This window comes from Mus musculus, chromosome 16 (assembly GCF_000001635.26).
Source record: "Mus musculus strain C57BL/6J chromosome 16, GRCm38.p6 C57BL/6J".
NCBI lineage: Eukaryota > Metazoa > Chordata > Mammalia > Rodentia > Muridae > Mus > Mus musculus.
This window is the reverse complement of record NC_000082.6, coordinates 85,359,085-85,381,911: the sequence shown is the minus strand read 5'-3', so window position 1 is coordinate 85,381,911 and position 22,827 is coordinate 85,359,085. Positions and strand designations below refer to the sequence as shown.

The 22,827-nt window shown below is 39.9% G+C and overlaps 1 long non-coding RNA gene across 1 annotated transcript in view; it reads right to left on the bottom strand.

Annotated features, from left to right (window-relative positions):
• Nucleotides 1-4,243: 4,243 nt before the first annotated feature.
• Gm41483 overlaps nt 4,244-22,827 on the bottom strand; it is a 54,316-nt gene continuing 35,732 nt past the window's right edge. Inside the window, exons 3-4 of the long non-coding RNA XR_876194.2 lie at nt 16,158-16,244; nt 4,244-4,290 (exon numbers count right to left, since the gene is read on the bottom strand). This is a non-coding gene — a long non-coding RNA (predicted gene, 41483). The remainder of the gene's footprint in view (nt 4,291-16,157; nt 16,245-22,827) is intronic.

Here is a 22,827-nt window from a genome sequence, read left to right as displayed (position 1 = left end):
TTAATTGCATTGGCAGAAGAAATCTCAAAGCAGCCTAGTGTTAACTCTGTCATGTGGTTATAAGAGGTCACTCTTATGCAGAAGTATAATGAGTAGGAGCAGGATGAGCAAGCAAAAATTTAAAAACATACAATTTGAGGACAAAGGGGGTACCAGGAAATGGGATGGAGCCAATGCCTATGTTCAAAAAGATAAACAAATTACAGGAAAAAAAAAAAAAAAACCTACAGCGATTTGGACTAAAGGATGACCTCAGGGCAAGACTCTACCCAACTAAGCTTCCAACTTGTGAAAAGAAATTTTAACACTGTTTAAATCCATGTGTGGTGGCACTTGCCTTTAATCCCAGCACTCAGGACACAGAGGCAAGCGTATCTTCAAGTTCAAGGCCAAGTTCCAGCACAGCCAAGCGTATGCAGTGAAGAAAACCTTCAAAACCCGGAAGCTGCTGAAGATGTAAATGAATAAGGGGAAAATTCTAGCACCAGCAAGCAGCAGAATGTAGCAGCTTTGACCATGTTGTTCTGGCTTTAGAGTCAAGGACAGAAGAAAGAGGGCCTGGACTCTCCCTCTGTGATGAAGGACAGCTGCTGAGGTCAGGTGTGTGGCAGGGGTGACCTTGCATGGAGACATAGAGGCCATTGTGAAGTTGTAAAAATGAAGTCTGGATTGCCTTGGAGACCCTAAGATGGCAGAGATGCTATAGCCATGGGATATTTGCCTAGGAATGATGCTATCAGGAAGTAGAACCAGGCCAAGAGAGAGAAATATGTAGTAATCAACAAAGCTGAAAGTAGTTGGAGATTGGAAGAGTGCTTTGACATCAGACATTAAGATACTTCGGAATTTGAGTTACCCTAACTGGTTTTTTATCTTGCTTTGGTCCAATATTTTCTTACTATACTCCCTTTCTTACATTTGGAACGGTAATGTATATCCTGTGATTATATTAGAAATCTATAATCTTTTTTTTTATTTTTAACTTTACACACATTTACAGTTAAGAGATTTTATGAGTCTCAGAAAAGACCTTGAACTTTGGAGTTTTAAACATTGTTGAAACTGATAGACTATGGGGACTTTTGAAGTAGGATTAAATTCATTATGCATTATGTTTATGGGGGGTCAAAGAATGGAATATGGTGGTTTGAATAAGAATGGCTCTCATAGACTCATGCATTTGAATACTTGGCCCATAGTGGGTGGTCCTATTACTTGTTGGAATAAGTGTGTCACCATGAGGGTGGTCTTTGAGCTCTTACATGCTCAAGCTGTGCTCAATGTAGCACATAGTCGTCTTCAGCTACCTGTGGATCAAGATGTAGAACTCTCAGCTCCAGCACCATGTCTGCCTGCACACAACCATGCTTCCTGCCATGATGATAATGAACTAAATCTCTGAAACTGTAAGCTATCCCCAGTTAAGTGTCTTCCTTTATAAGAGTTGTCATGATCATGGTGTCTCTCCACAGCAATAAAACCCTAACTAAAACACACAGAGAGAAAATTTGATGAGTAATTCAGTAATTTCAGAAATGTTGTTTTTAATCTTTGTACAAGGGCTTTAGGCTGTCAATATCTCCTAGTGACCCAAAACCCCACAGTCTCTGAGATACAATGTTGAATTCTGTGGTTAATTGAATGCCTTTAGAAAAAAATACATGCCCTTTTCAGCTAAGACAATGCAAATTATTCTTACTGTCTGTCTGTCAAGCCCACAAATCAGGGACAGGAAAAATGTAAAGATCTACAATACACAGCATCTGAGAAGTGGGGTACGTTAGCTACTAGTAGGCTGTTAAGTTTTATGTAGGCAACTGACAGAAAGTAAAGAAGATTTAAGATATCATGAGTGAAGTGGCAGACAGAAGGGGAATACCTTTTTGGTTTTCTGTTTGCAATGTCACGTTGTCCCATGTTGTCTGAAACCCACTCACAGGACTCCTCTATTAAAAGAACAGGCATGTGTTAGGATGGGTTTATAACCCTATGATAAAGTCATAGAGTCACTTACCATATTTCATTTCTTTCATTTCAATAAATGCATACATTTTCATACTGTATGGCCTTCGCAGGTATGTTGGTTTACTACCATTCTTTACTCGAGGGAGGGTAAATTGCAACAGAGTAGGGTGAGGGAGGGCTAATACTGGCAGGAACAGGGGATAATCTATGGATGTTATTCAGGATTGGATCTTTTGTTTATCTGTTTAGTCTAGATGAGGCCTTGTCGTGAATTCTTGGGTTTAAGTGATCTTCTTCTTGCAACCTCCATCTGGAACTTGTAGGTAGAATTTACCTCACCAATTTATGAGTGTGACCAACAGTACAGTTTATAAATCCTAGGACGAGTATGTAAAATGTAGGAGGCATGGGGCTGAGTTGAGCCTTGAAGGATGAGGAGACGTGAGGTTGACCAGGGGTGGACTCAGGAATGTAAAACCCAGGTGTTCTCTCCAAGGCTGAAGCTGAATCTTGAGCTTGGGAATATAGATCCAAGCACTACAGTATGCTAAGGTCAGAATGACCCCAAAATAAGATGTTTAAAACCAAAGGTACATTATAATGTTTTCTGTTGTTGTTGTTGTTGTTGTTGTTGTTGTTGTTGTTGTTGTTTGACCAAAGCAAAGATGTTTAACACTCTCAACTTTGACTGCAGCAGTTTAGGAAGAAAAAAAAATAGCTTTAAACTGTTCATCCAGAAATGTTAAGACTATCAGTCAGAGAATTATGGTAATTGAAAGAGATAGTTTAGAGCCAAATTGAAGAGGATGTGAAAGTCACATTAATCGTCCAAGAGGCAGCCTTTGTCCTGAATATGAGAACAAGACCTCAGCTATAAGCTTTTAGTGAAATTAAATCTCTTCACACTTAGCCAAGCTTTCGGCTTGTATAATGAAGGACTGAAGCCCACCTCCCGGAAATGAATGTCTACAGCATTCCAGCCAAAGCCTTGAACAACCATCTCCCTGATGACAATGTGGACTTACTGAAAAGAACGTTGACAAATGGAGTCACTTCAAATCTAAGGTCAGAAACGTCTAACCACTCTTCTGGGTTGGCTTTGGTTTTGCATTTTAAGCTGGTTTTGCCTTCCCATGACCCACAAATGCATCTCACCAACTGCCAGCTCCTTTCTACCCCTCTGTCAGCAAAGACTGTGTGTTTTATAAACATCCTTCAACTTAGCTTTGTTTGTGTTGTTGTTTGTTTGTTTGTTTGTTTGTTTGATAGGGTTTATTCTTTTTAATATGGGGCTAGGGATGGACCCAACAAGGGGACTTCAGGGATGACTCATTTGCACATCTCTGTTTTCTCTATATAATTTGCACAGACATTACTGATTAGGGTTTGGCTTTTACAGATCCATTATAGTGTAAAGAGCTTCTCCCTGTTCTTTAAACTGCACCCTGAGAAATTATTTAGCTACATCATTAGGGGCAAAAAGTAATAACAAGGGCTGGAGAAATGACAGAAGAGTCGCTTAAGAGCACTTGCTGCTCTTACAGAGAAAAGAATCAGGGTTTGGTCCCAAGCACCCACATGGTGGCTCATAATCTTCTGTCCCTCCAGGTCTATGGGACCTGATACCCTCTTCTGGACTCTGCCAGTACCAGGCAAGCTCATGGTACATATAAATACATGCAGACAAACACTCATATGCATGAAGTAAAAATAAATTAAAAAAAAAAAAACCTATGTCTTTAAAAAGTAAAATAAGAATTTTTTTTAAAAGCAGGGGGCAGAGCACTCTACATTGAATCAGGATAGCTTCTGGAAACTTGAAGGGGAAAAAAGTATAGGGCTGGATTAATGGTTCACAATTTTAGTTCCTAAGAAACCTTGACTTCATCCAATCAGATGCAGACTTGACAAAAGCATCCATTCAGCAATGGTCATCACGCCCTTCGTCAGTATGGACATGAATGCCCACTTCAGGGAAAGAGCAATCTCTTTTCTTGCTGATAAGAAAACTATTCAAATGTAATACCACAGCACTTGTTTAATTGGATGGCAGGAGTCTTTTTTGAGAAATAAATGCAAATCTCATTCCTTTATAGACCTGTAAAGAAAGCTGATTTCCAGCACCAAAGCAGTTTAGGGCGATTTGAGTCTCTTAAAAAAATGAAATTTTGAAAAATTATCTTTATAAAACCTGCAGAGAAACCATCCTGCTATGTTAATCAGCCTTTCTGTTCACTTCTCACTCTCCTTTCTCCGAGCTTTCCTTTTGATTGTACATTGCTGTTGATACATTCTTCTCAATGGTGATGGATTTTAAGAGACCTTCTAGAAATAGAAGCAGAAAAAAATAAATAAATTTCATTACATTAAACTGCCATAGCACTAAATGATACAAATCATGAAGGTATTGACTATTTACATTCTGGAGAAAATGGGCCACTATTCCTTTTCTTGATGTTTAGTGCTTGCTGGGAACTTATGCAACATTCAGTCAAACTACATAATAAAAAGTGACTTACAATGCTGTGTGTCTCTATGCTGCTATTGGCTTTTAAGCTTCTGTTTTATGACAGACAGAGGAGTTTAGTGAGAATCTTGACTTGAGGTGAAGTTATGGTTCTAACTGAAAATACGACTGGTCTTTCAGGTCTTTGACTTTTGTAAATTCGATGACAACTGAGATTTAAAGCCACATTCATTAAGGACTTGTTTAAAACAATAGCAAAACAGCATTAGAAGGAAGTCTTTTTGTCTGGAATTTAGTCAGGAGATACTACAAGAGCCACGAAGCTGAAAAATACTGGGATGCTGAAAGCACTGACCACTCTTGCAGAAGACCTGGGTTCAACACTCAACACTTCCATGGGGGCTCATAACTATGTGAAACTCTGATTCCAGAGGATCTCTAGTCCTGTCCTGGCTTCTATGGGCACCAGGCAGTATGAACATACATGCAGACAAAGTAACTAATAGTATTCAGGGGTTTTTTTTAGAAAAATAGAATGAATCTTTATATAGAGAGAAAGAAAGGGGATTTATTAGAAGAGCTTGCAGACTGTGGTCCAGCTAATCCCACAGTGGCTGCCTATGAACAGAAGATCCAAGAATCCTGGGTGTCTGAGCTAGTCTTCAGAGTGTGCTGGAATCGCAAAGAAATAGAAAATAATGCCAGTGAAGAAATGCACTTGCTAATGAGAGAGAGAGAGAGAGAGAGAGAGAGAGAGAGAGAGAGAGAGAGAGAGAGATTTTCCCTCTTCCATATCCTTTATATACGCTGCCACCAGAAGGTGTGGTCCACATCTTCCCACCTCGAAGATTTGGATTAGGAGTGAGTCTTCTCACTTCAAATGACTAAATTAGAAATAAACAAAAAAATTAAAATTAAAAACCGCCTCACAAGAGTGCCCAGTCATTTTGTTTTCAGTTAATTTTAGATGTAGTCAAATTGACAACCAAGAATGGGCATCATGTACCCATACACATAAAATGATAATTAAAATCTTTAAAATCATCTTATCCCCTGAGCATCCTCAAATAAGTGCCCAGCCACTGTACTTAGGTATGTCATTGAGAATACTCACGACTAGAAAGAATTTTGTCTACCAGATTATTGGTATCTAGTAGATGTTATATCCAAGCCTTGTCTCTTTTACTGAGTCAGAGCCCACATCTTCCAGCTCTTCCAAACACTCATTTCTAAAGTCTCTCAGAATCACCTTCTTTCGTGCATGTACTACAGTCATGGACCTCAGTCAGGGATTCATGTGGCTAGCTTCTGTGTGTGTGTGTGTGTGTGTGTGTGTGTGTGTGTGTGTGTGTGTGTGTGTGTGTGTACTTGGATGTGTTTGTCCTCTTTCAGTCTCTCTGTCTGTCTCTGTTTGTTTTTGAGACAGTCTCTCACTGAACTGAGGTTCCTCAAGTAGGTTAGGCTGACTTGCCAACATGTCCCATTGATTCACCCATCTTTTTCTCCATACCACTCACCCTATAAGTACACAATCTAATCCGTCTTTTCTTACATTGTTTCTGGGGATTGAACTCAGGTCCTCATACACGCAAGGTGAGAACTCACTGACTGACCTATTGCCCCACTCATGTTTGGATTTTTTGTTCACTATTCATATTTAGAGCTCCTCTGTGGATAGAGCTATGTCTACCCATCAGCTGGTACCCACCCTCTTAGCTGCCTCTCATGCCCCACTCTGCCTACCTCACATCCCTACAAAGTTCTCCAGAAACCATTCTTGTGGAGAATCCCTTCATCCGCCACCATGTTTAGAAGAAACAATGCATTTTTAAAGCAGATGCTGAATATATTTTTCTCTCAAAGATTACAAGGCAAAAGAAAAAGAAAATAAAAAACAATCTGAGCACAATTCTTAGACCTTTTGTCAAACAAAGCTCGAGAGACCTCAGTACTGTTTACTTCTGCTTATCCATAATTTATGCCACCGGGAGTCTAAAAGGTTGGGGTTTGGGATTTCATTTCTCTTACGATGCTGCTCTTTTTCTAAGAATTTTATGGTTTAAATTTATGTTTTCCATAATATTCTCCTACCTATAATTATCCTATCTATATAAAGATGGCAATGAAATTGTGGGCCACCAATTAGTCACCTCAGCTGATAGAATTCTTGGATATTTTGGGTTTCTTAACCCAGATCTACCTTCTAATTGTCTATACTTGTTTTGGTCCCAAGACGCCAACTTCTGGGTACTGTGTCAATAGACTTCCTAACCCTGTGGTATCCAGTTTAACCGATGGAAGATATTTGCCAGGATGTTTAAGGATGAACAGGGAATGAAATACTAATTTCACTCAAACAGCTACTGTCCTGCCAGGTCACTGCACTTTGGTTCTGGGCGTCTTCCCAAAGCCACATCTCCCTCTAGGCCACCTCTCTGTCAGTTCCTCTGCATCATCCCCCTACTCGCTTGGCACTCCTGCTTCTGTTGACTTTAGAGGGCTCTACAATTACTCATATTTAATGTAACCTTATGATTGACCCTGCCTACCTAGTTGCTAATATTTCCATTGTTGAATTCTCCTTTACAGACCGTTGAGTCTCTTGTTTCCTGTCTGGATTTTAGATGCAATAAAATAACAGGATATCCTGAGTTAAGGAATCTCAAAACAGAAAGTATTTCATACCTCACAAAAGTGTAATCTAATAAAGAAAAAAAATTCAGTAATTTCCATGACTAGATAATTGCTTTGATAATGCCTGTCATTTTTTTGTAGATTGATTCTTAGAATATAGTCATTTATTCATTCATTCACTATGCATTTCTCGACTTATTGATCGTCAACTAAGATTGATGCTGGGTGATCCATCATAAACATGAATAGCAAGAGTCTCTCTCCTATGTCATCTTCTATATCATAAATTTCTCCTCATCTACCATTTCCAGATAACCTCTAACCAATGAGTGGAGGTGAATAAAAAATGCTGGATAGTAGAAGGAACACATTGTAGCCTCTGATTAGAAACAAAGTACAAAAGCCCTAATCCTGGAGTAAATGTAACTGATAAGACCAGCAGACTTCAAATAAGCAACTGCAGTCCAAGCTACAGAAAGCTCAACAAGGAGGAGGATGAATCTTCATCATGGAGATGTCTGCACCTAGAAGGTGCCTGAAGGGCAAGTGGACAGCACTGATGCCATGTAGAAAATGGAGGTGAAAGAGAGTCCGGTGCTGAAGTGCTTCGTCAATAATTTCCCAAGGGTCTTACCTAAGGGGCATACCATTCACAGTGACTAAACGGTCAACTTAGAGCAAGTCAATCAAGCACACGGCTTGATATTCTGAGTGTTGAAAGAAAACAATTGTGTGTGACTGGATTTTTTATTTTCAAGACAGTCACTGTAGAGAAAATATGAATTTTGCAGATGATTGCTTTTAGTATAATACTGATGTTTAATCTCTGAGTCATTTCTTTCCTGCTACAGACATCTGGAAACAAAATAAATGGTACAGCGTAAGGAAGTTTTCAAGACGGGAGCTTGATTTAAGATACTACTTATAAAATATCTATTTACTTTACCTCACTGTGGTGACATATCACGGAAGCACACTGAAATATTATTTTCCAGAAAATTTATTGCTTACATCCAAAAAAATTGGGTGAAAAATATTCATGCTAGTGAATAAAATATTCTGAACATGACAAAAGTTAAGGAGAGCAATCTTCATCCTTAATTTCTCCCACCTTGTCTATATTTATTCGTTATAAAGATTGTTAAATGACTCTAAAAGACTGGAAATAACCTGTAGGTGACAATCCTGAAGATGAGTGGAAACATGATGACAAGGGGTAGGATTGTAAGCTCTGGGTATCAATTTAACCTCAAGAGAGATGTTGGGGGAGATGGTTTCCATCCTCACGTAGTCACACGAGAGGCACAAAAGTCTAGAAGCCATGGGGCCTCTCTATCCTGAGGACTCGTCCCTGGTGCTCCGAGATGACAAGGTAAGACATGCACAAGAGGCTCCCTGCCTTTCTTTCTCCTCCCATTCTGCCATTCCAGTATGGGGCACTGCTGGTTACATGATCTCTGTTAAAGATTGCATGATTGGGAAGTGACACACATTCCTAGTTCTGGGCCTTTGACAATGTTTGGGGGCTGTGCTTTTGTGATACATCTAAAATCCCACTCCAGAACATGAGTCAGAGCTTGGTATAAAATAGACATGCAAATCCTGGCAGTCCAAGCATGCAGTGAACCGTGCATTTGAGATTTAGCACAGAGGAGCACGCCCCCCCCCCTCCTTTCCAGCTATGAAAGTGTCACCAGAACAAACGACCTCTTTCAGTGCACAGAAATTATACCTGCAAAATTTGACATGAGGTAAGCTTTGGGAAGGTAAATACAGAAAATATAATGTACTCATTTTCCTGGGAAATCAACTACTTCTGTTTATTAACATATTTGAGCCAGAAAGTTTGGTCCATTGTATGCAACCATTAAGACACAAGTATAGGTAAGGTGATTTCTGTCTGTGCAGGAGTATGGGAAGTGTATCACCACCGTATGTCTTAAGACCACTTATTTCAACTGTGACCCACTGCACTGAAATTCCTGCTCTAGCCTGGCTCTGCCCACCTCCAGACTACATCCCTTGCATAGGTGCGCATGCAGAAAGACTCAGATGTGCATAGATAATGCACGGAGAAGGAAGAAAAGGGTAAGACACAGCCTTGCTTTGAAAAGATGTTTCAAAGATGAATTGAATTGCCTCCTCACTTCTGAGTCTGTCTCTCTATGTCTAGTGACCAGCCCCTGTGATATGGAGCACAGAGCCATCTCTCTTTGAGACCATTCACTCCCAACAATGCTATCAGACTGTTGATCTTGAAGTCTATTCTCCCCTCCCCAGGCAAACCCAGCTCTTTTCCTCTAAGCAGAACCTCCTTTTGCTGGAAGTACATTCCAAAAGCTCAGATTTTAAAGCAAAGCCAAAACCAAGCTTTAGATTTATAACTACTTCTGCTTTCTTCTAAGCTAATATTCATGCAGCAAGAAATTTCAAAGCCCGATGTCTGCAAAGGAAAAGCCAGATAGAATAGATGAAATGTATTTCTTCTGGTTTTTGCAATACAAAATGGAACGGCTTGGGATAGAATCCCACCAGAGTATTTAAATGTGTATCTGAGATACAGAAGTTGGTTAAAGCACAGGCCTAAGGAAGATGAATTTTAGGAACTGTTCACCTATTAATTGTTGGCTTTAGAAAAAAACTTCGACTATATATTTTTACTTGGCACACGTGAAATCCTAGCAGATCCTAAGGTCCAGGGATGGCACGCTGGGTCCACGCAAGCATCCTATGGGCTCCCGCTTTGCAGTATCATTTCTCTTCCAGAAGCTTAGCTGCTTGCAGGAGTAAATTTAGAACTCAGGTGGGATGTCTGTTAAATAAAAGCTCAAAAGGCCTGGCAAACAATCTTTTCTAATTTTGGAATATGCCTCTCTACCTAGCGGGTGCCATCCACCACAATGTTATACTGAGATTCACCCAACCTGTGCACACCTAACTTTTTTACACATAGCATATTCTGTCTGTCAAACATTTTAGTTTAAATACTATTAAGACTCAGAAAAGTATAGCTCAAAATGTGGAGCTCTGGCATGCCGAGCTGTAGAAATAACCTCAGAATTAAGCTCCCTTTAAGCTTCCCATAGTCTAGCCCTAAGATGTGGAAGGGGCTTTCTCTCTAAAATAGCCCCCTTTAATTAAGACAACTTCCCCACTTCATTCTTCCTGATGGGTATTTAAGCCTCGGCCATCTGTCCTTCCCTTAAGTTCTATGTTTTGTATGAGTTTCATGTTTTTGCATGGTAACGTTGGTATGCCTTGCTCTTGCTAATCCATATCTGTGAAGGAGGTGTCCGCCAAGAGTCCTTCCTGTTATCCAGCTCTGTCTTCTTCCTCTACTGTACAAAGCAAGTTTCTTCCTGAGACATCCGTGAAATTTATTTTCTAGTGAAGGTGCTGTTCAGAAGCAATTTCAAAAAGAATTCTATGAAATTCTTTTCTTTATAAAGTCTAACAATTTGTTTTTAAAAATTTCCATAGTTCCTTGTAAAAGGTAGTGAGTGGATAGATGTACTTGGCATGAAGAAAGGAAACTACCCAGCTCGGTAGACATAGCCCTAAGCTATGCAACATGAGCTTTGGTGAGGGACATTTTTTTTCCATAATTTTGAAGATCTCTTCCTTCATGAATAATGGGGTCCAGTAACCTGGCCAATCAGATACTTGTTTCCAAAAACAGTTACACATATATTCATGTTTATGAGTATTTACCGAAAGTTCCAGTGATGCTTGGAACCCAACTTCAGTCTAAAAGTAATAAGCATGGTTTTCCAACACACCAAGTGTCCAGTGATAACCCAAATCGTGGGCCATCATTACTTTCCCCAGCTAGGGCCTCCAGAAGTTTTATGTGAATTTTCTGATGAAAACTAAGAATTAAGAGTCTAACCTGAAGGGATCTATGCTTCGAAATTCTTGCTTATTGTGACCTGTATTTGAACTCTTTTTTTAAATCTTTGTTATTATTGTATGTGGCTTAGGGGACATTCAAAAGTGCCATAGAGAGTAGGTTAAGGACAGAGAACACCTTGATGGAGCTGGCTCTTTACTTCCATCTTTATATGGCCTCTAGGGATTAAACTCAAGTCAACAGACTTGTGAAGAAAGTTTGTCTACCCACTCAGCCATCCAGCCAAGCCTGTATTCAAACTCTTTGTGAATCTTTCCATTGTTTTAGCTCAAAGTAATCATATTTTATGGAGGATGGACATGGATGCTGGGAGTATCCTTTACAAGTAGTCATTTTGTTGCATTAACACATATAGTCTTAGGTTGAGCAAGGAATTGTTGGAAGAAAGTAGGAACTTAGATATATAATCTTTCTTGGCTCTTAAAACCTTATAAGCAACTTCTGAAATCATCTCTCAGTTGATTATTAAAAAAAAAAAAAACTGTCTTTTTGACGGAGCCTCTTCCCTCAGAGCCTGCGCTTAGCTGGGGTGGCTGCTCTTGAAAATACCATAATCCCTTAATACCTTAGAATTATCCCCATCCTACTACCTCTCTTCCTCTGACTCCCTCTCACTTCATACTGATTCAGAACCTAACCTAGTCCTGTGACTCTATCAGCTCTGAATGGCCTGGTGACAATCTCAACTTGCCGGTAAATATTTTCCACATTATCTCAGTTCTCTTAATTATACTTATTCTTCTGTGCTAGGAGATAATAAGCCATGTTGATGGTAGGTTGGCAGATTATTCTTTGTGAGTAAGCCATTTTCCATGATAGAATGAGCCTTTCAATTCAAGCACTGTGCTACTTTGAAGCACTCACTACTAATGCGGTCAGAAGAACAGGCTGTAATCGGAAACAAAATCACAAAGACAATGCTTCTCCTCAGAGCTGACTCTTGTGCTTACAGCCTTTATGAGTCCCCTTCTGATCCAGCCATGCACCTGACATCCAAATTAGCTTTTCTCATTCAGCTTGTATTCCCAGGATTCCAATGTTCACCCCTAAAGCATTTCTACATTTTCTTCATACACTACTCTCTTCAGATGACTCTATCTGTGTTCTTATCCTTAGAACTTGCCCTTGGAATTCTGAATATCTATTAGCCAAACGGTTCAGTGCTGTCACACTACTAGTACTGGGAGAAGAAAGGATATGAAAGCTAGTAACCCAATTTAGCTCTGACATTCTGCAGGAAGCACCATCACCTGTCATTTGTTGGCCAACTCAAAAGAGCATTAGTTGGTCAACTAAGGAGCATTACAGTCATGGAGGAGGATGCTGATGCAAGAAGTTGGTTGCAACCTGTAGGCTGCCATTATCTGTGCATGCTTCTCATTTCTGGGATCCTCTTCAAGAGAATGAACATTTTCCAAAATTGTACATATAAAGCTCAAGTGAAGGAGAAATTGTATAGCATTATTTAGTGACTTCAAGGAACTGTTCACAGGGCTACCTGCATAGGACATGCAAGGAAAATAGAATTGGTCCTGCTTTGATTTTATTTTTCTGTTTTTAGTTAGGTATTTTCTTCATTTACATTTCAAATGCTATCCCAAAAGTCCCCCAGACCCTTCCCCCAACTCCCCTACCCACCCACTCCCACTTCTTGGCCCTGGCCTTCCCCCATACTAAGGCATATAAAGTTTGCAAGACCAAGGGGCCTCTCTTCACAATGATGGCCGACTAGGCCATCTTCTGATACATATGCAGCTAGAGACACAATCTCTGTGGGTACTGGTTAGTTCATATTGTTGTTCCACCTATAGGGTTGCAGACCCCTTTAGCTCCTTGGGTACTTTCTCTAGCTGCTCCATTGGGGCCCCTGCGTTTCATTCAATAGCTGATTGTGAGCATCCACTTCTGTGTTTGCCAGGCCCTGGCACAGCCTCACAAGAGACAGCTATATCAGGGTCCTTTCAGGAAAATCTTGCCATACACCATTGCATACACCTGCTTTGATTTTTTTAAAGAATGGCTGGATTGGATCTCAGATCATCCGATCAGTTGCTACAGCAGCTTTGTTGTCTTTGGCTCTGGAATCACTGATGAAAGAAATTCCTTAGCCCACCTTGACAGTCTCTTCTTTCAAGTCCTGTTGTTTTCAAAGTTGTCAAATTGCTCCATAGCATACTCTTGTAAAAGGGCTACCAGTTCCCAGCTTCTTCTGACAAAACCCATTATCCACACCTTATTACCAAAACATTCCATGCTTCAACTACTTAGATGTTACTCAAGCTTGCTCATCACAATTTCATCATAGAATCTATCACTGCAAGTAAAACCATTTATTTCAACTCTCTGCTTATCTGTGAAAGTACCCCAACAGTCTGTCTATGTTCTATAAGGGCTCTTGTACATTATGTCATTTTTTTTATCTTGATATTTAAGAAAATAATCAGAGTGTAGAGTTTTCCTGAAAGTGACCCAAACCATTGAAGGAGAATCAGTAGCCAAGAGTATGTGGGTGGAAATGGCAAAGATATTGCTGGTTTTCAGAAATAGTGAAAACATCTGCTATGTCAACAACATTTATGCTACAGCCAAAAGCAGCTAGTGAGAAGAAAGGCTCTGTGGGCTTGCAGGCTATGAGATAGGAGAATATGGTCCTCCAGAATGCAGGAGGAGCAGGTGTCAGAAGGGAATTGACAACGGAGAAAGAGCCAAAGATGAAGTATAGGCCATAGCAGTATCTATGTTTGCAGAGAAAGCAAAGAATCTTTTCTCTACTGGATGCTGCTTAACCATGGGCATGTTCCAAGGATCCACCCAACATACACAAACCCAAGCTACTCATTGAAACTCAGGATCACACCTTCACCAGAGACACTATGTGAGTACATTTGCATTTGACTATTGTCCTCCAGTAGTTGTCCTGGAAAAGAATCTGGAAGTAGTAAAAGGTGAGGTGTGGTTGGGTTAGACCATATTGAGAATAATCATGAGAGCATGCAGGAATGTACATAAAGAAGCATTCAGATGGCATACCAAGGCAGCTAAGAATGTTCTTTTGTAGAAACTTCCCCCTAACCTATGTATACTCAGAAAACAAGCCATTACTATCCTTCATTATTTCTTTCTGTACCTGAATTGTTACCAATAGCTCATGATTCTCATTAACCTAATAGCCTCATAAAAAATGTCATTATCATTTTAAGGCAGGCAGGAAGCAATTTGCTTGGAAGTTTAACAAAGCCATGCATTGGATCAAATATGACATTAAAGCCCGATAAATCAGAAAAAAAGATGTTTCAACTGTATGTCATCTCAACCTTGTAGAATCCTGAAGTTAAGACTGTCTGTCTCTCCACTTATGAGTTTAATCTTTGATATTATAACAGAATTAGCTTTGAGCCTTTTATAAACCTTCAATAAAATGTAAGGGCTTTAGATATAGTGTGTGTGTGTGTGTGTGTGTGTGTGTGTGTGTGTGTGTGTGTGTGTAATTATGGATATAGGTAATAGGTGATAGACAGAAAGACATAAAGACAGACAGATAGAGATAGCCTTTGAGTGTCTATTCTTTTTTTAATATTTTTTATTATTATGTATTTTCCTCAATTACATATAGAATGCTATCCCAAAAGTCCCCCCATATCCTCCCCCCACTTCCCTACCCACCCATTCCCATTTTTTGGCCCTGGCATTCCCCTGTACTGGGGCATATAAAGTTTATGTGTCCAATGGGCCTCTCTTTCTAGTGATGGCCAACTAAGCCATCTTTTGATACATATGCAGCTAGAGTCAAGAGCCCCGGGGTACTGGTTAGTTCATAATGTTGTTGCACCTACAGGGTTGCAGATCTCTTTAGCTCCTTGGATACTTTCTCTAGCTCCTCCATGGGGGCCCTGTGCTCCATCCAATAGCTGACTGTGAGCATCCACTTATGTGTTTGCTAGGCCCCGGCCTGAGTGTCTATTCTTATAAATGATCCTTTCAGCCCTGAATGAGACTAATGACCAGTATATATTGCTTTGTTTTATATCATTATAAGGACATTTTAAGAAGCCAATCATAGCTTCCATTTTGCTACATCCTGGATAATTTCTTTAAAAGATAAAAAAAAATACATTTTCTATATAAAGACACAATCATCTTTACTAGACATTATTTGGGTAGGAAATCTCAATCCATTACAATATGGAGTCCCCACAACCATTCCCTTGGATAATCCATAAGGCTGACCCATGACTCTGTATTACAAAGGTACATCTGGACCTTATAAAGATGAGTTGACATGACATTTAATAACTATCCTATTTCCTTCTTAGATGGACTTGTCACTAGCTGAGAATTCTTAGCAATCATTTGCAAGGTGGCTATCAAGCTTTAATGCTAGTTCTCCAAGCTGAGAATATTTATGTACTTACAAGGTAACTCCTCAGTTTATTAAGTCAGGCTATAAATCTTGCTCTCGTGTGTTGGTTTTGCCAACCTCGAGTCTCTGCAGTATGCTCAGAGTTAACTAGGCTACATGATGAGTTTAGCCTGCAGGTAGACTGCTACTGAGACACCATGGGCTAGTGGATAGAACATTAAGATAATCTACTCCTCCATTATGCCCTGAGGTCTCAGTCAACCTTGAGTAAGTCATTTTGCTTTCCTTCTGCAGGGCTCCTCTCCACAGGGATTGGGGGAAAAATCTTTTTCTCTTTGCCATGATGTTTTTCTTAAATATTGCTTCAATTTCTCCCTATGTCACATATCCATTTTATTGTTTCTTGGTTTAATATGCCATTGGATGGGACCATTCCCATTCCTGGATAAGTATGTAATTATGTCAGAGAGATGGAGAGAATCTTTGCCTTGAGCTGGAAATTGGATTAGAATCATTAGGCCCCTGGTAAGGCTATGATTCTCCTTCATGTCACCTTCTTCGCTGAAAGTTTATGTTCCATGAACTGTACTTTCTTAATTGTCCTCTTTTCCCACTATACAGTTCCATATCCTTGTCAATTTTTTAAAAGAATGTTTTTTTTAAATATTCTAAAATCCTAAACAAAGAAAAGCTATGCATTAGTGAGTTCTGGTTATTAGAGAGGATTCGTTCATTCAGCAAACATGTAATCAATAAGGTCTGCCATGTGGAAAGAGAAGAAAGCTAGGAGAGAGTCTGAAAGCAATCAATTTGAATCTTACCTTAGTATTTTTCTATCATCATAGATGTGCTCAGCTGAGAGCAGCAGCAGATGAGGTGCAGCCTGGAGCTAGCAGAAGAAGGTCATCCTGAAAAGACAGTCTTAACTTCAGCCTCTGTTTGCAGAGCCAGCAGCAGAGGCTGGGCCAGCAAGAGCAGACACTTATACAGTAGCTGTTGGAAGGGGACTGATAGGAAGCAAGAGGTGAGACCAGTGGGCCCTGATCAGTTAGTTAAAGAAATCTTGACAAAGGAGCAGCAAGGCAGCAAGTAGGCTGCTGCGTGAGCTCAGCTTTCAAGGTTTCAGAATCGAATCCCATCCTGGAACTTTCTAGGAAGTCCCTAGAGAGTCACCACTACCCACTCTCAATAAGGGAGTTTGCTTAATAATGAATTTAGGAGTAGACTCAATGTATTGGGGCTTTAGCAATGTCTTAGCCTTAGAAAAAACCTTGCATTGTGGGCAAACTGCACAGAAAGGGAAAGACAGCCTTTATATCTAGCAGTTGGCTTGATACTCTTAGCCATGCCAACTTAAACTTCTGGTGATATAAACCTCCTAGAATACCAACATCAGGAGGGTCACTCTGAGATGATGACAAGAGGGGTGGTGATGATCTTGTCTAAGTGAGGATTACTCTCCACCCACAAAACTTTAACCCACTTCCTCTTAGCCAAAGGAAGTGGCCTCAGCATCTATAGTAATCCACCATCTTGGTAGATAAGATCATAGAACAGCACTCACTCTCTGAGAGTATCCAGAGTGAAGGTGTGTCTCTGTACACATCTTCTATGTCATTCAACAGGACCTTTTTAACACTCGTTTACAAAAACAATCTGAAGTTTCCTTGGGGATATAGTCGTTCTTCCTGAACCAAATCATAAACCCAAGCTTTTCAACTGTCTGCAGGTATGATACTCAAATATACTCCCATGGCCTCCAGCAGAAGAGCCTTGCCTAAAAATAAGGGTGGAGACAGAAGGCCCATTCTAAAGACTAGGAAATATTTAGAGAATGGGTATCTTAGAGTTTTATTGCTGCGATGAGACACCATGACCATGGCAACTCTTATGAAAGAAAACATTTTCTTAGGACCAGCTTACAGATTCAGAGGTTTAGTTCATGCTTAGAGAGATGGTAGCATGCATGTAGACATGGTGTTGGAAAGTGGCTGAGAGTTTTACATCTGGATTGTCAGGCAGCAGCAGGATACTGTCATACTAGGTCTAGCTTGAACATCTGAGACCTTAAAGCCAGACTCCAAAGTGACACACTTCCTCCCATAAGGTCACACCTACTCCAACAAACCACATCTCCTAATAGTGCCACTTGCCAAGTGTGAACACACATGAGTCAATGGGGCAGGGGTTCATTCCTTTTCAAACTACTACAATGGGTATCTCAATGTCAATGGGTATTCTCTAAATCCAGCATTAAGAAGCAGCCAAGACTTGCCCTCAGGCCTTGGAATCTAAGATTATTCTTCACCATGACTTAACTCTACATCATACCAGAAGGTAGAAAATAGAGGTGATGTCAAGGTTCTGGCTGCAGATGACTCAAAGTTTCAGAAGATGCTTAGGCTTCTACTGGGGAACAACAGCCTACAAAAGTGAATGGAGCAGCAATTAGGGCTATGCCTTGCTTTATAATACTAAAGCTCAGGAATATGACAAACAGGGCCCTTTATTGTCAGAAGTAGAAGACCTGTCCATCACTCACAGATCCCACATGAAAGAACATTAATAATAATAACAGTAACAATAACAATGACATGATTACTTGGGTCTAGGAAAACCTTTGAAAATTCTAACTATGAGGTCATGTCTAACATATACTTTTTAATTAGTATATTACCTCTCTCTCCTTTCTCTCTATTCATTTACAGATATCAATATTTCTTGATTCTCTTCTATTTTTTAAGCTTTTATACTTATTCTAGTTGTTTTAACTTGGTTTACTCCTTATCTAAGCAGTGGTTCTGAACTTAGCTAAAAACAAAATCTCATTGACATGGCCACACCTAAGACCAAGTAAATGAGAGTCTCAGGATTATGTTCCAGCTGTCCTGTCTGTGCCTTATTGTCTTCATGTGGCGATGGTGCCAACGTTCAGACAACCTTTGGCTTATAGTCTTTTCTTCCCCTTTAACAAGGATCTCACTCCTTAAGAGGTTGGTCCCTTTCAAAATAAAAAACCTCAGTCTTAGACACCTGCAGATCAAACCTGTGTGGGGTTATAATCTGAGAGTTCTAGGAAGAGTCAGTCAAACCGTCTTTGGCCTTAAAGAGTAGAGGAATCCTGCTGGATAATTCAAGAAAAACATTTAAAATGAATGTTTAAAATGTTTCAGAATGGAATGACATCAAGCTGTCAGACCAAGTTGAAGGGATGGGAATCAGATAGACCATCCACATGTGCCAGAAGCCAGACCCTAACTGACAGATCAATGTGAGACTCAAAATCCAAGTGGAGAAAAAGAAAGAGGTCAGAGATGCCAAGAGAGTAAAGTGTTGTTGGAGGACCAAAGACAACTAAATCCCTTGCTGCTACTATAACTGTACACTTGCTACTTAACAAGTTGCCTAAGTGGATGAATCAATTTTGCCAATGCAGAAAGCCTTTTCTCATTTCTCACAGTTTTTCAAAGGAATTTTCTCTCTTTACACTCTAGTCCCAAATTCGTGTCTTTGTACTTATGGCTTCATCTTTTACACTTCCCACTATTGGTTATAATATGCACAGACGTGGTGTTAAGTATCATAAGGAAAAATAATATAAGAGGAGACTTTCAAGTCCCATAGTTATATGAATCTCCACGCTTGACCCTGGTGCTACTTCACACCATGGTTACCACCAAGCAGTATGGAAACAACATTCAAGGGTCTCTAGAATGGTGACATCTGAGATCCTGTGAATGAATGCAAGAGAGTATTTGGGTACATACAAGATTTTCTTTTATCCTGTCTCTAGTAACTCGCTTCCTAATAATAGTCACAAGAAACAGAATTTCCTCTTCTGCATCAAACTGTGAGTTACTGATGCATAACCCCATAGAAGATTCCTTTAATTATAGTAGAAGTCACAGCTGAAATGCTCACTTGGCCTATGAAGAATGCCATTTGTTCACATTTTGTCCACACTCAGGACCTTGGATAAGTTAAGCAAGTGCTGTACCACTGGGCTCTGTCCCCAGACCCATGGTATTTTCTGTGCCCATGTCTTGAAGAAAGTAAGACAAACCACTGGTCAGTAATAGAGCAACAAGAACTGCATTTTATCTCATAGGCGACAAGTGCGGTAGACAGCAAGATTACACCTCAGCAGTTTAAATTCTTAAAGTAGTTTATTGATTCCAGAAAGAATTATGTCATAATTTGACAGAACCTAGGACAATACATTTTCTTTGCATTTTAAAATACATAACCAATGCACTTGGTTTGGTTTAGGTTTTATATATCCTCACAACAGTTTAATATGCTACATTGGTCTTGAGGAATTAATAACCATGTGAGTCACAAATGATGGTGCATGTATACAGTGCTATGTGTATGGTCCCTATGAGGAGGTACAAGAAGTGTGTACAGGGGACAACTTCGGTTACATGCAAATTCAAGGTTTGCCTGGGATATGCAATGAAATCTTATTTTAATAATAACATAAAAATTATTATTTCTTTCTAGTGAACTGTCTACTAAAGTATGCTTCAGGGGCACATAGTGTCACAAGGAAGAGTGTCCTTTGGCTGGGATCCTAACTTTAACAAGAACTTTCCTGGGTTTTCTCCAAGTGCTGCTTCCAATACTATCCTAACCGCTGTACACTGTGCCATATATATCCTACTATTTTAACTCTAATTTAGCTATGGGCTTTCCAATCTCTTAAACTGATTTTTTTCCTTTTGCTACCATGGCATTAATAATTTTCACTATTAGTTAATATTTAATGCCATTCTGAGGACATAAATATTGGCCTCTAGTGTTAATGACTGGGATAAATTATTCAGCTTTCCACTGTACAATAAAAAACCATTTTCATGTTGGTGTCAAGAAACAGATTGAGTGACCATAATTTAATCATGTCACTACAGGGGATTACAGTATGCAGCTGGTATTATTCAGGGACTTAATTTGATGGTTGATATTCCTTATGATAAATGCCCGTACCATGTTGGATTCTACTCCAGTTATGTGAATACCCAAAGGAAACTTAATATTCTAGTAAGGTCAATCTTCTGGAAGTAAGCTTCAAGTTTAAACTCTGTTAATGTATTCTATCTCTCGCATCTCTATGTATTTGATTTTTAAGAACACCTGCTTCTATAGGAAATGACTGCATGAATTTGATATGGTAATAACTTATATGCAGGAAGATATCCTGCCAATGAAAATGTGAAGCTATGGATGAAAGAGCTAGATAGGACCATATTAAGTGAGATTGTGGTCAGAAGAGCTGGTTTTATGCAGGAGGAGAAGAGCATTTGAGCATAAAGGATGGACAAGGAACTCACAGTTTCCTACTCAGTCTTTTGGTTGATAAGATCCATACTGAGGGATCAGGAAGGAATGAGGCAGAGGATGCTGTTCATGATAACAGCAATTATGTTTATAAGGCAAGACCATTAACTGAGGGACTTCCAGCTGGAAACAAGGCATAAAAGGTCAAAAACAGAAACACAAAAATATGAAATTGGTTTGAAATAGGCATCAGAGGTAGACCAGTCAGCCCCCCCTCTGAGGCATCAAGGTTAAGATTGCATTCCGTATCCCATACCAAGGAAGTCACACAAGAAGAGGTCATAGATGGGCTTGCTAGAGTTGCTGCTATCCAGCACTTTTCTTTCTATTAGCCTTTCTGAGGTAGGACTTTGAGAAAGGCAACCTGAAGAATATTTTCAGACCTCTTTGTTTATTAGCTGGAGACTATTTCAAAAATCAACCTGAGGGATGAGTTAGAAATGGAATCAAAGGCTATAGAACAGGGTGGACCCAGGGCTGGTGTGTGCTTAGTAAATCTAAGCTGGAGGTCAGCTCCAGAGTGCATCTGCAATCCACCCGACGTGCTCAAATGTAAATTAGCTTTCCATAAAATGAAGGCAGGCTCAAGATAAATCGGACTTAGGAAGATAAAGTTTAATTTAAAAAAAAAATTACTACTCAGCTATTAAAAAGAATGAATTTATGAAATTCCTAGCCAAATGGATGGACCTGGAGGGCATCATCCTGAGTGAGGTAACACATTCACAAAGAAACTCACACAATATGTACTCACTGATAAGTGGATATTAGCCCCAAACCTAGGATACCCAAGATATAAGATATAATTTGCTAAACACATGAAACTCAAGAAGAATGAAGACTGAAGTGTGGACACTATGCCCCTCCTTAGATTTGGGAACAAAACACCCATGGAAGGAGTTACAGAGACAAAGTTTGGAGCTGAGATGAAAGGATGGACCATGTAGAGACTGCCATATCCAGGGATCCACCCCATAATCAGCATCCAAATGCTGACACCATTGCATACACTAGCAAGATTTTATTGAAAGGACCCAGATGTAGCTGTCTCTTGTGAGACTATGCCGGGGCCTAGCAAACACAGAAGTGGATGCTCACAGTCAGCTAATGGATGGATCATAGGGCTCCCAATGGAGGAGCTAGAGAAAGTAGCCAAGGAGCTAAAGGGATCTGCAACCCTATAGGTGGAACAACATTATGAACTAACCAGTACCCCGGGGCTCTTGACTCTAGCTGCATATGTATCAAAAGATGGCTTAGTTGGCCATCACTAGAAAGAGAGGCCCATTGGACACATAAACTTTATATGCCCCAGTACAGGGGAACACCAGGGCCAAAAAGGGGGAGTGGGTGGGCAGGGGAGTGGGGGTGGGTGGATGTGGGGGACTTTTGGTATAGCATTGGAAATGTAAATGAGCTAAATACTTAATAAAAAATGGAAAAAAAATTGAATGCTACAGCATGTGCAATGTTACTATGGCTCCTCACTGTCAGGTGTCTTAGCTCTTCCTTTCTCAAAACGTTATTTCTTGATTTAGATCTCTCTCTCTCTCTCTCTCTCTCTCTCTCTCTCTCTCTAAGGACATAGTCTTTGTAACCCTTTGACATTTTAGCTCATAATTCTTCATCTCAGCCAGCTATCTATTTTCACATCGTTCAAAAGCCACACACCCCAACTCAGGCTTGTCCTCTATAGACATTTACTATGGCAGTGAGACCCTACTCCCACCACCCCTTGTAAATCATTTCTGTCCTCAAGCACTCACTTGCAATGATGGTGCAAGTGTAATATCCAACCATTCCCGTTAGCAGAAAAATTTCTAGAAAAGTCTGCCCTGAATCTATCATTACCAATAACAGCAACAGCACTCCAGCCATGCTCTCACCAGCAATAAAGCTTTCTTTCTGGAGTCACATAGTCCATTAGCCCACCCTCCTTTCTCTGGTTATCTCTGAGTCAAGAAATCGGTGATCTTCTCTGAACTATGTGCTAATGAACCTTTCAAAATGTGCATTTGCTGAATAAATGAATGAGATGGTGGATTTTCTTATCACCTTCCCCCTAAATCTTTTTCTCAAATTCACAAGATTGGGGTTTAGATTTTGATATTTCAAAGGAAAAGTGACTTACTTTCCTGATATGCTGAAACTAGT